This window comes from Pseudorca crassidens, chromosome 17 (assembly GCF_039906515.1).
Source record: "Pseudorca crassidens isolate mPseCra1 chromosome 17, mPseCra1.hap1, whole genome shotgun sequence".
NCBI classification, from domain to species: Eukaryota; Metazoa; Chordata; class Mammalia; order Artiodactyla; family Delphinidae; genus Pseudorca; species Pseudorca crassidens.
Genome location: NC_090312.1, coordinates 11,367,065 through 11,382,285, shown reverse-complemented (window position 1 = coordinate 11,382,285; position 15,221 = coordinate 11,367,065). Strand labels below are relative to the sequence as shown.

At 48.4% G+C, this 15,221-nt stretch overlaps 1 protein-coding gene across 7 annotated transcripts in view; it reads right to left on the bottom strand.

Moving 5' to 3' along the window:
- Nucleotides 1-15,221, bottom strand: part of CYRIB (CYFIP related Rac1 interactor B) — a 153,203-nt gene that overhangs the window by 114,991 nt on the left and 22,991 nt on the right. The gene's annotated exons all lie outside the window — the stretch shown is intronic.

Sequence of the window (15,221 nt, the reverse complement as noted above, 5' to 3'; positions counted from 1 at the left end):
GGCTGGACTGCATTGTCCCAGGGACATAGAAGGTGGGGTCTGGCTGTCCTTTCAGACTCAGAATTCTAAGATAAAGGATGCTGGAACCCTGGGGTACCTCAGCAAGTCTTAGTCTCAGCAAAACACTCAGCTCAACTTGAGTTTGAACTGGTCTTAGTCATTCTACCCCTGAATCGCTTCCTGCTTTAGATTTCTACACCGCAGAGAAAGGAAAACAAACATGTATATTACACCATCCTCGTCACCCTCAAAATCTCTTACAGTGACAAATACTTATGAATCAAAGGGAGTCTCCATAAAACCACAGTTAAACAATATCCCATTCGAACCGATTCACCAGCATTTAGTGTGAAGATAGGAGCAAGGTCTGCAGTGTCTAGACGCTCTTATTATTGCCTAGAAGAATGCCCTCTTCTGGCCTTAATTTTGATTAAATCTTCAGCTGCCTTGGTGTTTTCTCTTTGCTTTTCACCGGGGGCTGAGACTAACGGAAGCCACTTAACCAGCCTCACTTTATTCACAAAAGGTTTGGGGGCCCTTCCTAAGTGTCGTGGGAGAACATTATCAGCCGATCACGTCAACCACTCCTGCTACTTTGCCAGCAATCCTCTTGTTCACCAGGACAGGTTTTCTTTCCGCTGTTGCCTGAGTGTGGTTTAAAATTCTCTCTTAAAGAAAAATCACAAAACTGCCCAGTGGCCAAAGAAAAAGGGGATTTCATTTAAGAACCATTTAAACATACTCACAAGCTAAGACCTCAGATGTGTGCACACGCTCCATACTCTGCGTGTATGCGCGTGCACGTACCACACAACACACATGCGCACACAGATGCCCAGAGACATGATGACAGTTCTGACTCCACTCGCTATGTCTCGCAGCTACATAAAGGACTTTTTTTTCTTTCTTTCTGATTCTTTGACCAGATTTACAAAACAGAAAACAGGACAAGCTGTCTACTTGGGAAAAATTTTAGGGTCCTGGCTGAAAGTCCCAGAAATTGGAAAAAAGCATACTAAGTCACTCTCACAAAACTTTTTTTTTTTTAAGGAACTATTTTTACTTTATTTTATTTTTATGGCTGCATTGGGTCTTTGTTACTGCACACGGGCTTTTCTCTGGTTGCGGTGAGCGGGGGCTACTCTTCATTGCGGTGCGCGGGCTTCTCATTGCAGTGGCTTCTCTTGTTGCGAAGCACGGGCTCTAGATGTGCGGGGGTGGCACGTGGGTTCAGTACTTGTGGCTCACGGGCTCTAGAGCACAGGTTCAGTAGTTGTGGCGCACGGGCTTAGTTGCTCCACGGCATGTGGGATCTTCTCGGACCAGGGCTGGAACCCGTGTCCCCTGCATTGGCAGGCGGATTCTTAACCACTGTGCCACCAGGGAAGCCCCCAAAACTCTTTGTTTGGTTTTATTTTAAGAACATGAAGAGTTCTTTTAAACATGAAGAGTAAGCTGGTCTTTGCATCACTTAGAGACAAACCCAGGAGATAGAGTATGTCTCCCCTAAAAGGAAAGTGTTCATCTCAAAACAGGGGTGACTTTGTTTCACTTCCTCTATATGGGCAGAGAGAACCAGGACCATGACTCCAGAAACTGGATCTGATCTTGTCTCCTTTTTAGACTCATAGCATGGGCTCTAGTCCCATCTCGGTCTCCCAGAGCTGTGTGACTTTGGTCAAGTCACTGAACCTCTCTGAGCTCCTGCAGCCGCTGCTATCAAGTGAGGACACTCATTCATTCAAGAACTATCTACTGAGCACCTACGATGTACCAAGCATGTGGCCATGGGAATAATTCCAGGAATTAAACCATCCCAGCCACAAAGGGCTCTCATCGATTAGTGGGGCAATTACGGGCTGACATGCAATTACAATGGAGTAACAAAAAGTATTACAACAGGGGTGAGTACAGGTGCTGGGCAATCACAGGAAAGGGTATTTAATTAATTCAGCAGGGGATGGAAAGTGATGGGTATAAGAAAGACTTCCCCAAGGAGGTGTTATCTAAGCTGAGAACTGAAAGACAAGTTTGAATTTGCCCAACCAAGGGGATCCAAGTAGAACTGGCAGCACTTGCAAAGGCCCACAGACCAAATTGCTGTTTTACAAGGTCAAGCACAAGAGGTAGGGAGAGAGACATAGGATATGTAGACCTGGATATGTAGGCAGGTGGGCTTGCCAGAGTAACTTGCCTGGACTAGATGACCTCCCAGGGGCCCTCCCAGTCCTAAGGGCTAATTCTGTGGTCTTCTGAGAGCCCAGCTCGTCCTCTTTTCCCAACAGCCCTTTCACCAGCACAGCCAAGTCCCTGAGTCCACTCCAGGGCACGAGGGAAGTCCCAAGCATCCCACGTGGGCCCTCCTCCTTCCTCTTTCTTTTCCCTTTGAGAGTGACTAGGCAGTGACTCAAGGAGGGAACTGTCCTCTACTTGTCATTTGTTTCTAAAAAACTACACCCAAGGCTCACATACACAGTTATTTGACCAACCTTCTCCCACCCAGCCCCTGACCTAGCTGAAGAAACACTGGAATTATCTGTGTCCCTGTCTGTCTGCTCCAGGACACTTCAAGCTACCTGAGGGCTCCCACTCTGTTTTGGTCATATCCTGGTGTCCCCAGCACCTGGTATTATTCCTGACTTACAGCAGGTCATCAAAAACACATGCAGAACGAAAGGATTTCCTCTCTCTGCAAATGAGCACCCATCCAGAGCTGCCCCAGACAGCAGCTCTGTCTGAGGCCAGAGCGGGAAACCCAGAGACCCAGAGAGGTACCAGCTCAAAACTCCTCTGCCAGGGCTCTCTAAGCCACTCCAGGTGCTCAGCAAAGCCCCATCGGAAAACCAACAGCCCCCCTTATTTACCAATGAAGAACCTCAGGTCCGAAAGAATGATATGACTTGCCCAAGGTCTCTTAGCAAATGCAATATAATGTTTTTAAAAGGGGGATAACGTTCTTTCTTTTTCTTTCGTTTTTTTTTTTTTGGACAACTTTCTTAAATGGAAGGCTATCTAGTCACACCTACCAGAAACGTTGGCTTATTTTAGGGGAAAATGCTTAATGTTGGCAGGTCTAACGGAATCTTTCCTTTACCTGACCGCCAATTACACCACACTTTCACAACTCCTGGGATTTTCTAGGCAGGACTAAAAGTTCCCACTGAAACAAATCTATTTATGAAGGTGACTAAAAAAGTTTTTAGGGATTGAATATGTTCTTGGATTACGGATCATTTTTTAGGTTAAATCTCTATTATGTAATCTCAGGCTATAAGAATTTTTAAAGAAAAGTTGAGCTCCCCAAACCACTTAGTTCCCTCTTGTTTTTTTAATGTTTTGACATTAGCTTTACTGTGACAGCAAACACGATTTTTAAGGAGGCCATTTCGACCTATATAACCCCTCCATCAACAGAATTCCTCATAATTCCTGTGTCCTCCTAAAGTTTTTATTCACAAATCTATACTGTGTACATACACATGTATTTCATTTAAAGGAATTACCTTTAGTGTAGAAGTTCCTTAGAGTACTTTTTTCTTAAAAAAAAAAAAAAAAACTTAGTATGCAAGTCAGTGGCATGATGTTTCTGAAACCACCCCCGAGCAAAACCCAGGTGACAAATTAAGTGCACCTGGAAATTCTGGGCCTGAGACACTGAGGGTGACATTTTCTAGCCTGCTTCATTTACTTATTATTCTGACACTTCCCATATCCCAGTTAATAGGAAACAGACAAAGCAAAGCAGGTGTTTTACTTATATCCACCTGGCACAGCAAACTCCCAAAGTTTGCAATAGTTGCTTATTGCTGATGAGTTTAAGGCAATATTTTTCTGCCAGTGAAGTAACATCTCAAACAGCCTAGCATAGTGGTTCTCACCCCGGCTCAACCAGAGCCCACAGGGGAGGGAGGAAAACCTTTAAAAATACTGCCGCTGGATCCCGAGCCTGCACAATTAAACAGACTCTCTAAGGATGAAACTCCAGCACTATAGTTTTCCAAAGATCCCCAGGTGATTGTATGGTGCAAACAGGACAGTGAAGCACGGGCCTAGGATAACTCATTAGACAAAGGAAGCCCATGGGAAATCTTATCTGGAAGTGAAAAACGCATCGTAATTAAATAAAACAGCAGATGTAAAAGTACCTAACAGGGCCTGTTACCCAGAAGACACTTAATAAATGTTAATTAAACAAAAAAATAATAATTCAAATAATTACTCCTTCTCCTCAGTAAATTCATCTTGTAATTTTATTGGCTTGTTTATCACATGCTGTTTTTTCTTAGCCATGATTGGCTAGAATCTATCCTTGTTAATAAAATTAGAAACGTATACCCATAATCCTGTTCAATTACAGGAGCTCTGTAGTATTTCCAACAACTCTTAATCACTTATTTAATAAAACTTTCCCCCAGAACAGTGGCTAATACATACTAAATACTCAACAAATGTTAGCTATTTATAAGAATTCATGATAATTCTTATAACTTCAGTTGAAACTTATTTTATACTATCTGGAGGACTTAGCAAGAATGTAAAAAAATTACCCGGGCAATCTTTAACAAACTTATAAAAAGAGACTTTTAAGCACATCAATTCTTTCTATAAATTTGTGAAAAAAATATTAAATGTGATCACTGCACAGGTAGCTAGCTTATCTTGCACATTCAAGGGGGCCCTGCAAAAGTAACTTGTGAACACTCAGCAGTTTCCATAGCCACTTGAAAATGCTAACACTGCAATTAGCTCAAAGTGGTCTCTTAATCCGACTTTTCCCTACCACTGCCTCCCTGACCCTGAATTAGGAAGGTGATTTTTCTATATGTTCACATTACCCCTCAGTTCTAACTAAGAAACCAAAAATCTGTTTTAAAAAAAAGAATATAATTTCTTAATCAGGATGAGGAGGTCTTATTTAGAACATTTCCAAACCTCTTGCTGCCCTGCTCAGATGAATTACGCCAGTCCGCATCTGTCTCGGGTTGCGCTAAGCAGAAGAGGCGTTCAGCAGCTAGGCTGGAAGATCTGCTGTGCTTGGTTCAGGATTCACACTGTTATCGGGAGACCTTTCCACAGCTCACACCTGAGCACGCTACCCTTTGCTTCTCTTTGCCTTCTATCTCCAAACATCTGCCATTTCATGTTTTAAATCAACACACATGCAAAAATAATCATGACGTGCCCTTCTTTACATGCATATTATACATCAATAACAAGCACTATTGGTCTGAATGTTTATGTCCCCCCAAACTTCCAGTGTTGGAATCCTAAGCCCTCAATGTGATGGTATTAGGAGGTGGGGCCTTTGGGAGGTCATGGGGGTGGAACCCTCACGAATGGGATTAGTGCCCTTATAAAGGCGACACCAGACAGCTCCCTCACTCCTTCTGTCATGGGTGGAGGGCCCTTACCCGACCATGCTGGCGCCCGGCTCTCAGACTTTCCGCCTCCAGAACAGTGAGAAATAAATGTCTGTTGTTTATAAGGTCCCAGTCTGTGGCACTTTGTTATAGCAGCCTTGACAACTAAAACAACAAAGTCGAAAGTGACCACACATGGGCCTTTGGCTAGTAACAGCTTGGTTTGCTCAATAAGAATGTCATGACTGACTGCCACATGCCAGGCAGCTCCAAAGGTGCCAGAGAGATGGACATGAGGACAGAGTTCCCATCTTCAAGGATCTCAGGCTCCAAGGAGAGTGTGGATTGGCTACTGTGACACAGTGTGACTCTGACCCAAGGGCGACAAGGAAACGCAAAGGATAGGGTCACAGGGGCAGCCCTAAATATTTAGAATCAGAAATTAGGAAATAAAAATAAATAAGCACATAGGAGATAAATGGTTGTGGATAACAATGTTAAAATAACTACTGCAGCTTTCATCAATCACACCACCCTCTCGACGCCCATCACCTAAACTTATGCCACACTAAATCCTATGCCACTTTGTATTATCTGACAACACAGGGTTGCCACAAATCTTTACTTGTAAAAAATGCAGTATCTTCAAAGCACAATAAAACAAGGTATGCATGTACTCGAGCTTCTTTTACTCACATACTCTCTTCCCCGAGGTGGCAACCCTCTAAGTGGAAGGACTCTGACCTGACTCCGGAGCTCACCTTTCTCCCAAATCCAGGGCCTGAGATTTGGGGAGACACTGCTATTGTACTGAGCTATTCTCTTTCAAAGATAATATTCAGCAATAACGTTTATTATCATTTCCCTCTACATCCCTTCTCTCCTGGAACGATGGACCATTTTCAGGGTCGAATTCTGAAGCAGGATAAAATCCAAAACATAGTTTCTACATGATGCTTAACCATTCTCCTTGCACAGGCTGATTTCAGCTGAAGATGTATAAACATCTCACACCTTTTTCCAGAGTATCATGATCTACTGCTTATATATTTTACAATACTTTTAATGAAGCTGTAGTACTTGCAGCTCTATGTCCGGGTAATAAATTTGCCTTTAACCTTAAAAAAAAAAAATCCCTCATTTAGGGGGAGTGGAGACACTACATAGTAGAGTGCTTACATGTTGGTAAATGTTCAAAATATTTTAAAGCTTTAATCAATCATTTCTTTAAACTAATAACATTAATTATTACTGTGTACTTTAATAAGTGGCCTGGGGGACTTCCCTGGTGGCGCAATGGGTAAGACTCCATGCTCCCAATGCAGGGGGCCTGGGTTCGATCCCTGGTCAGGGAACTAGATCCCCACATGCATGCCGCAACTAAGAGTTCGCATTCCACAACTAAGGAGCCCTGGAGCCGCACTAAGGAGCCCGCCTGCTGCAACAAAGACCCGGTGCAACAAAATAAATAAATAAATATTTTAAAAATAAATAAAAATAAATGGTCTTTCTTTTTCTTTTTATGCTGCAGCTCAGCACACCACTGAGTTAAGAAATCTAACAAGAAGGTGAAGAAGGGAGACACAGAGAACAGACTTGTGGTTGCCAAGAGGGAGGGAGGGAGGGAGGGAGGGAGGGAGTGATGGATTGGGAGTTTGGGGTTAGCAGATGCAAACTCATATAGAGAATGGATAAAAAACAAGGTCCTACTGTATAGCACAGGGAACTATATTCAATATCCTGTGATACACTATAATGGAAAAGAATATGAAAAAGAATGTATATATATATATATGTGTAACTGAGTCACTTTGCTGTACAGCAGAAATTAACACAACATTGTAAACCAACTGTACTTCAACAATTAAAATAAATAAATAAAGAAAGAAAGGTGAACAAGGAAGGAAAAGACCTCTTGGGAATTGAACAGCCAGACTTAATACCCTCTCAGGAAAACCTCAATCCTGTGGGCTAGCCCTAGCCCTACCCTTTTCAAACTGGAGAAAAGGAAAGAAGCTCATTAACAGAGAAGCAAGGTAAAGATGTTGTTTCTGAAACACTTGTCAGTGTAGGGCTGTTACCTTTAAAGACATATCACAATTTACCTGAAAAAGTGACATTGGTGGAGCTAGAGAATATTATTGCGGGTATCTGGTCTAACTGCCTGGTTTTACAGGTGAGAGAATCTGAAGCATGGAAGGAAAGGAACATGCCTGTGGTGAAGACAGCAGGATCACAGCAGAGTCAGAACCGTCTCCCAAGATTCCCAACTCCTAACTACCCAGGGCTGATCACTGAGTTTCTGCACACTTCCAAACTCCTTCACCTGGTTAACTGCATACCGGATGTCCACTCTCAGCTCGGGTGTATCCCGCTTCAGAGAGGCTTCCGGGTACACCGTACCTGGTGCTCCCCTTTCTCAGAGCACTCTTCCCACTTTACCTGAATGGTGCCGCCACTCCATCAGCTAGCTTCCCTCCGAACTTGCAGCAACTTTTTGCTCAACTCTGTGTCCTGGACCTGAGCACAGGCGTGACATCTACAGGGACACTGTGCAGCGAACAGAGTAACTGACTCGTCTCAGGTTGCCTGGGAATTTTCCAGCTTTAGCAAAGCAAGTCCCAAGTCTCAGGAAACCCCTCAGTCTCAGGCAAACCAGGATAGCTGGTGACGCTAACAGCGGATGCCAATAGGGTGAGACGGCCTGCTCACCATGTCCCCTCCTCTAACCATCCTCGGCCATACGTGCCAGGCCTGGAGCCCTGTCTGTGCCATTCGGTCACTCTAGCTCAGCACTATCTGATAGAACTTTCTGCAGTGCTGAAGATGTTCTATACCTACACTGTCCAATACCATAGCACCAGACCCATGCGGCTACAGAGCGGCTGAACTCTGGCTACTGTAACTGAGTTTTTAATTATGTTTAATTTTTATTAATTTCTATTTAAATATCCCCATATGGCTAGCAGCCACCGTACGGAACAGCTCAGCTCTGATTTTACATAATTGGAGCTACAGTACATCTCTGTGCACAGAAATGAGCTTTGAAGTCAGACCAACGTTGGTTCGAAACCTGACTCAGTCATTTGCAAACGTGTCACAACTCCTTGGGGAATCTCGTTTCTCCCTCTGTAATCCTTGCAAATTTACTACGACACAATGTTCAGAAAGTGGCTGGCCCCTAGTAGAACTTCAAGAAATAGGATTTCTCTAGAAGGAGAGAAACCAAATCAATGTAAAAATGCTAGAAAAATCTGATTCTGAACCCAAGAGTGCAAGAGCATCATATCGACCAGATCTCCAACACCCCTGTCAGGTTTAAATTCGGATTCTAAACTGCCATGGCCGTCCTGCTTGATTTCTGTCCCAGGCCTGTGGCTGGCTGTCACTGAGTCCCACTGGGGCAGCAGGCACTGGGTACGGGGAGATACTGTGCTAGGTCACCTGAGCGTGGCCCTACACAGTCCCAGGGGTAGGGATCCAGGCTCTTCCCAGAGCAGGGAGGAAGCAGCGCCCAGAGGAAGCCCAGGTGCCCCAGAGGGCTCACGTGCACCCCAGGCCGGCCGCTGGTGCCCAGGGGTTCGGGGCACACTGGGGACATCCCGCGTCCTGCACATCCACAGGGAATGCCACCCCTGCTGCCTCTCGAAAGGGTCAGGACACAGTAACGAGCTGGGAACCAGGTGCAGTTGCGAAGCCCCTGAGGCATCTGGTTGCTGGAACCTCTCCCCAGCCCTAATGAATCCATCCCCTCGGCAGGAACGGGCAGCAGGTCCCCGGAGAAGCAGGCTGCGGTCAGAATCACGTGGGGAGTTTTTAGAAACAGTGCTCCCCAGCCTGGGAATCGGTATTTGCAGACAGCTCCCAGGTGACTATGCGGCATGGCTGGGACTTGGTATTCTTCACCTGAGCGCTTGGGAAGGTGGTTCTGCTGAGGACTGTCTAGGGCAGCGCTAGGGCTGGGGAAAGAAGTCCCTTGTCAACGGGTCCCTCCCTCTGGCTGCAGGGACAACAGTCAGATGGCAGCAGGACCCCGCAACCAGAGCTGGGACACGAGCTGCTCCCCTCCTTCCAGCCCTAACTGGCAGAGACCCTTCCGGTTCACCAGGGCTGACCTGTCCCATGTCTCATGTGCAGCACCGGTGGGGAGGGGCCTCCTTCCCCACTAGCCCCTGAGCACCCGTGAGCAGAAGCCCTAATCCATACACCTCTCGGTCCTGGGGTCCCAGGGCTGGCCGCAGCACTGAGGAAGCCCACAGTAAAAGCTGTCATTGTGGTCGTTACTCTCATTTCAGTGAAAAGGAAACCAGAATCTAGAGACGGTATGACTCACCCAAGGCCCATGGTGCGGTGGCAGGGCTGGGACAGGAGCTCTGGGTGCCTGGGTTCATTCCCTTTCCTATACCCCAGGTTGAGGCCCACTGCTTCCTCTACCCTCACCCACGCTCTCTCCTCTCCCTCCTGCAGCCAATATCCAGGCTCTGACCACCAGGGTAAACTCTCATCTAGTATCCTTGGGCTCTGATTTCTAGGACCCCTCACCTGTCCTCAAAACAGTCCATGGAGTCTAAGAGCACCCCTTGGGCACTATACAGGGGGTTGGTTTTCAGCCCAGCATTGGAGCCTGACATACCCAAGTTGCCACTGAGTAGCTGCGTGGTCCTGGACACATGCCTTAACTTCTCTGGGCTCGGCTTCCTCAGCTGTAAATGGGGATGATGATATTTACCACTCACGGTTGTGGAGAGGATTATTCAGTGAGGTCAGTCAAACAGATCACACAGGCACCACGACCAGCCGGCAGGAAGTACTAACAGCTGGTAGGTATTACTCAGGTAGCGAGCACCACCCTTCTCATCACCTGCTCCGCGCTCCAGATTCAGGCCCATGGTAGAAGCCTCCAAACTCCGCACCCTCTTTATTTATTTATTTTTGGCCGCGTTGGGTCTTTGTTGCCGCGCGCAGGCTTTCTCTAGTTGCGGCGAGCGGGTGCTACTCTTCCTTGCAGTGCACGGGCTTCTCATTGCGGTGGCTTCTCTTGTTGCGGAGCACGGGCTCTAGGCGCGCGGGCTTCAGTAGTTGTGGCACACGGGCTCAGTAGTTGTGGCTCGCGGGCCCTAGAGCGCAGGCTCAGTAGTTGTGGCGCACGGGCTTAGCTGCTTCGTGGCACGTGGGATCTTCCCGGACCAGGGCTCGAACCCGTGTCCCCTGCGTTGGCAGGTGGATTCTCAACCACTGCGCCACCAGGGAAGTCCCTAAACTCTGCACCCTCTTGCCTTTCTCTTCCCACAGGCCACCCTGGGCCAGCTGGCCCGCCGCACTGCGCCTGGCCTGGCCTCTTGGGTGCCTGCACCGCCCTGGAGGACCAGGTGGCTGGGGCATCAGAGGTCATGCCCACCCTCACTCCCGAGTTCCCCAGAAATAATAAACGAGAAGTAACTCTTTCTATTCCTCGTTCGGGACTTCCTTAATTGAAGTCAAATATTTGCACACTCTCCAAGGCCTGTAAACCCGAACTGCTCACAGGAAAGAGAAAAAAAAACTTGGGTGCAAAGAGAGCAAGTGTGGGCAGCAGCGGCCTCATCGAAGCTCAGAGGAAAGGGCAGCCGATCTGAAGAAGCACTCAGCCCAGCTGAGCAGGAGAAGGCTGTCATTTCCAGAGCAATCTCCCCGGCCTCTCTCCAGCGGCCTCCACAAATTCAGTGGCACACTCGCTCATGCCCGTGGCCCAGGGGGAAATCTCGAGGGTGTGAGTGTAAGGAGGGGTGGGGGAGGGGTGCGAGCCAGGAGGAGTTCCTCCAGCCCCGCCCCAAGAGCTTCCAAACTAGCCGGCGGCGTTCAGCTGGCGTTAAAACACCGAAGGACTCCACACAGCTTGGGAAAGAGCTACTGTCCGGAGCCCCTCTCCCCGGCGGCCCTTCCCCAGAGCTCCCAGACCTACCCCGGCACCCAGCAAGGGAAGGATGAACATCCGGCACTGTGGAAGCTTCCAGAAAGGACTCTGATGGGTGCCCAATGTTAAACATTCTGACCATCACCCCTGGGCACAGTTAAGGCTCATGAAAAAGGCAAATAACATTCTGAGGGTTTCAGAAAAGGGACAAGGCCCTCAATAAATGTTTGCTGGCAGTAGCACCTAGGACAGGCCACGGAACCACGGCGCCTCCCTCCCTCTGGGCCACTCACTCCACCCAAGGTCATGACACCACTGTCACAGAAGCCTCCCTGGCCAGGCAAAAGGAAAGTCTGTGCTGACCTCTCACCCTAACCCTAACCGTAACCAGGCAGAAGGAAGCTTCTGGGCTCCTGCCCTGCCCAGCCTCCAGCCCCTCTGGGATGGTACCAGTGTCCTCTGGGGCATCCCCTGACCCTCCCCTCCACGTGCTCCAGGGGCTAGCATATCACCAAGGGGAGGGCTGTCAAAGCACAGAATCTTCCAGAATCAGTGGCTGCTACAAGAACAAGCATGTGACCAAAACTGGCCTGTAAGACCCTCTCAGGACTTCCCTGGCGGTCCAGTGGGTAAGACTCCACGCGCCCAGTGCAGGGGACCCGGGTTCGATCCCTGGTCAGGGAACTAGATCCCGCACGCATGCCGCAACTAAGACCCGGTGCGGCCAAATAAATAAGTAACTAGCTAAATAAAAGAGTCCTCTCGAGGTTCAAGAATGGTCATGTGACCCGAACTGGCCAATCAGAACCTACTCTAGCACTTTGGCTGAAGGCACCAGGAAAGGGTGCCCTCCTCGCCCACACACAGGGTCGTTAACCTGAAAGGCTGAAAGCCTGAACCCATCTCACAGGGAGAGACTGCCTGAGAAACAAGGAGGGAGGGAAGCAGGGCCAAGAGACAGTGGGAGACAAAACCCCGCCAGCGCATGGTTGGGCCCTGGTTCAGCCACCCCTGACCATTTAGCGACTTGACACAGTAAATGAACTTTTTCAAACCTAGGCCAGCTTGAGTTTGGTTTCTGTCACTTGCAACCCGGAGCACTGACTGACACGTTCCTCAGTGGGTGCGTGAGAAGATGCTCGTTGCTACCCGGCCCTGCTTCTTGCCCTGGCTGCCAATTCTTGTGACTTTGTGGCTTGCTGGTGGCATCTGGGAGGCTGGCTCCAGGCCCTACAGCCTCCGCTCCCTGCAAACTGAGCATCCGTCTCACTGGACCCCTAGACTCCGGTCTCTTGCCCTCCATCTCCCAAGCTACCACTACTGACCTTTTCTTTCTCTTTTTCTTTGTTTAAAAAAATTTTAAGGCTTCTTTTTTTTTCTTTAGTTTTATTTATTTATTTATTGGCCACGCAGTGGGGCATGCAGGATCTTAGTTCCCGGACCTGGGGTCGAACCCACGCCTTCTGCAGTGGAAACACAGAGTCTTAACCACTGGACCGCCAGGGACGTCCCTAGTTACCTTTTGTAATACACATATCCTGCAGTGGCCCCATACTGCCTGAGGATTATGATGCAAGCTCCTTGAACACAGCTCACGAGGCTGCCATCACAGGCCCCGATGACCTGTGTTCTCCACAAGAACCCTCCAGTCCAGCCACGCGGAACTACTCCGAGATCCCTCCCAGGTCCGGGCACTTGCAGGCTCCACCAGATAGGAACAGTGTTTCCAAACCATCCCAGCTGACTACATAAGCTCTTCCAGAGCACCTCATGTTCTGTAAACCACATCCTGTCCACTGAGGTCAAAGACCCCACTCTTCACAGGAGTTAAGTCAGTGTTGAGAGAACTGCATAAACACAGCCTCTTCCCGCGCCCCCCCCCCCCACCGCACCCATCCACACCCACCCCCACCCCCTCCCCGCCCACCGCAGATGACTTTCAAGGCCCTCCCAAAAGCTTTCTAACTGTTACGGAAGCCATAAAGTGGCTCAGAGTTAAGCCTTTGTTATGTAAATTAAAGCTCCCCTACCAAGTTTCCACTGAAAAATCGGCCAGCTGTGTAAATTTCTTTTTTTTTTTTTTTTTTTGCGGTACGCGGGCCTCTCACTGCTGTGGCCTCTCCGGTTGAGGAGCACAGGCTCTGGACGCGCAGGCCCAGCGGCCATGGCTCACGGGCCCAGCCGCTCCGCGACATGTGGGATCTTCCCGGACCAGGGTATGAACCCACGTCCCCTGCATCGGCAGGCGGACCCTCAACCACTGCGTCACCAGGGAAGCCCTGGCTGTGTAAATTTCATTCAAAGCCATAGGAAAAAGTCTATGGATAAAACTTCTCTTGACACAGAACATAAACAGACAGCATTTATAATTACAGAGAGTTCATTTCAAGAAAGATTTTAGAGAACTCCCAGTGCAACCTTCCCATTTTACAGAAGTGGAAACTGAGAGTCCAAGAAGTGAAATGATACCTCAGGGTCACACAGTCAGGAGGCAGAGGAGCCAGGACAAAACACCAGGTTCTCTGCTTCTTGCCCCCCTAATAATTTATAAATAATAACCTTACTTTCATTTACTTTATTTTATTACAACACTAATTCATACACACTCACTTAAAAATGTGAGCCACAGAGAAGTTCTGTATGTATTTTCTGCTCTTTGCACATCTCACTGGGGTCTCTGTTTCCTGGCAGCGCCGCTGGAGCCCTCCAGGCCTTAGACTTTGTGTGGTTTCTCACCCTCCCTGCTGCCCATAAACAACATCAACAGGGCCAACACAGACAATAACAGTTGCTGGTTATGCAATGAGAGGCAGCCTCTACTTCCTAAAGTGGGCCTAGGCGGTGGAGGCAGCACTCTGTAAAAATGTCTACCCACCCCTGGACCCAGCAACTTGTCATGAGGACATTCATTCATTACTCAGTGTGGGTTGTTTTGTTCTGTGTATGTCCCATTCATCTCTAAAGAAAAAGCATCTTGCGGAGTGGCAGTGATTTCAGAAACAGCCTGGAGTTTGAATTTCTGGCGGCTCCTTTCACTCACTGTGTGACCTTAGACAAGTCACTTAACCTCTCTGAGGCTCAGTTGCTACATCTTCATAAAATGGCAGAAACACCAACCACGGAACAGAGTTTGAGCCCCTCGGGCTCTATTTAAGGGCTTGGCAGGAATTTCCTGACAGTCCAATGGTTAGCACTCTGTGCTCTCACTGCTGAGGGCCCGGGTTCAATCCCTGGTCAAGGAAGTAGAATCCCACAAGCCACGCAGCACAGCCAAAAGGAAAAAAAAAAAGAAAGAAAGAAAAGGGGGGGCTTGGCCCCTCTGCTGACCTAGGTCATCACCTTGGATTCTCTAAGTCTTTCCGCCTCCCATTAACTGCTTAACTTACAGGCCACGATCCTCAGAGACCGATCCTCAGAGACCCGCTCAGACCAGGCCAGCCAACGTCATCCCATCCACACCTCCCTCTCATGCAGAGTCAGGCCCTAGGCGGCCGCCTTCCTGCCTGGGGACCAACCACCCCTTGGTCAGGTGCCCCCAAGGCCCTGTCAGCTCCAGGGCCCAGCTCTACCACCTGGTCATCCAGGTCTGGCCAAGAAGCCCCACGGTCAAGTTTCTCCTCAAAGGCCTAAAAACTTCTAACGGTCACCATAAAATTACTCGCTTTTTCCCTCGTGGAAATTTAAAGCAAGTCACTGAAGTCTATACAACACTTTCCCACATTGAAAATGCAATGCTTGCAAGATTCCTTTACCCATCTCTGTCCGGAATGAAGCTTGTGTTCTGTTTACTGCTGTCACTGAGGAAGTGAGAGGGGCCTGCCTACCCACCAAGCTCAGACTGAACGATCAGGCTTTCTGTCTGGATCTCATCTCTGTCAATCCCACCCCCCCTACGGCAGGGTCAGGGCCCCTCACCCCCATCTCCTTCTGGGTAGACATCTGTCTATAGACTGAACCCTCTATGTCTG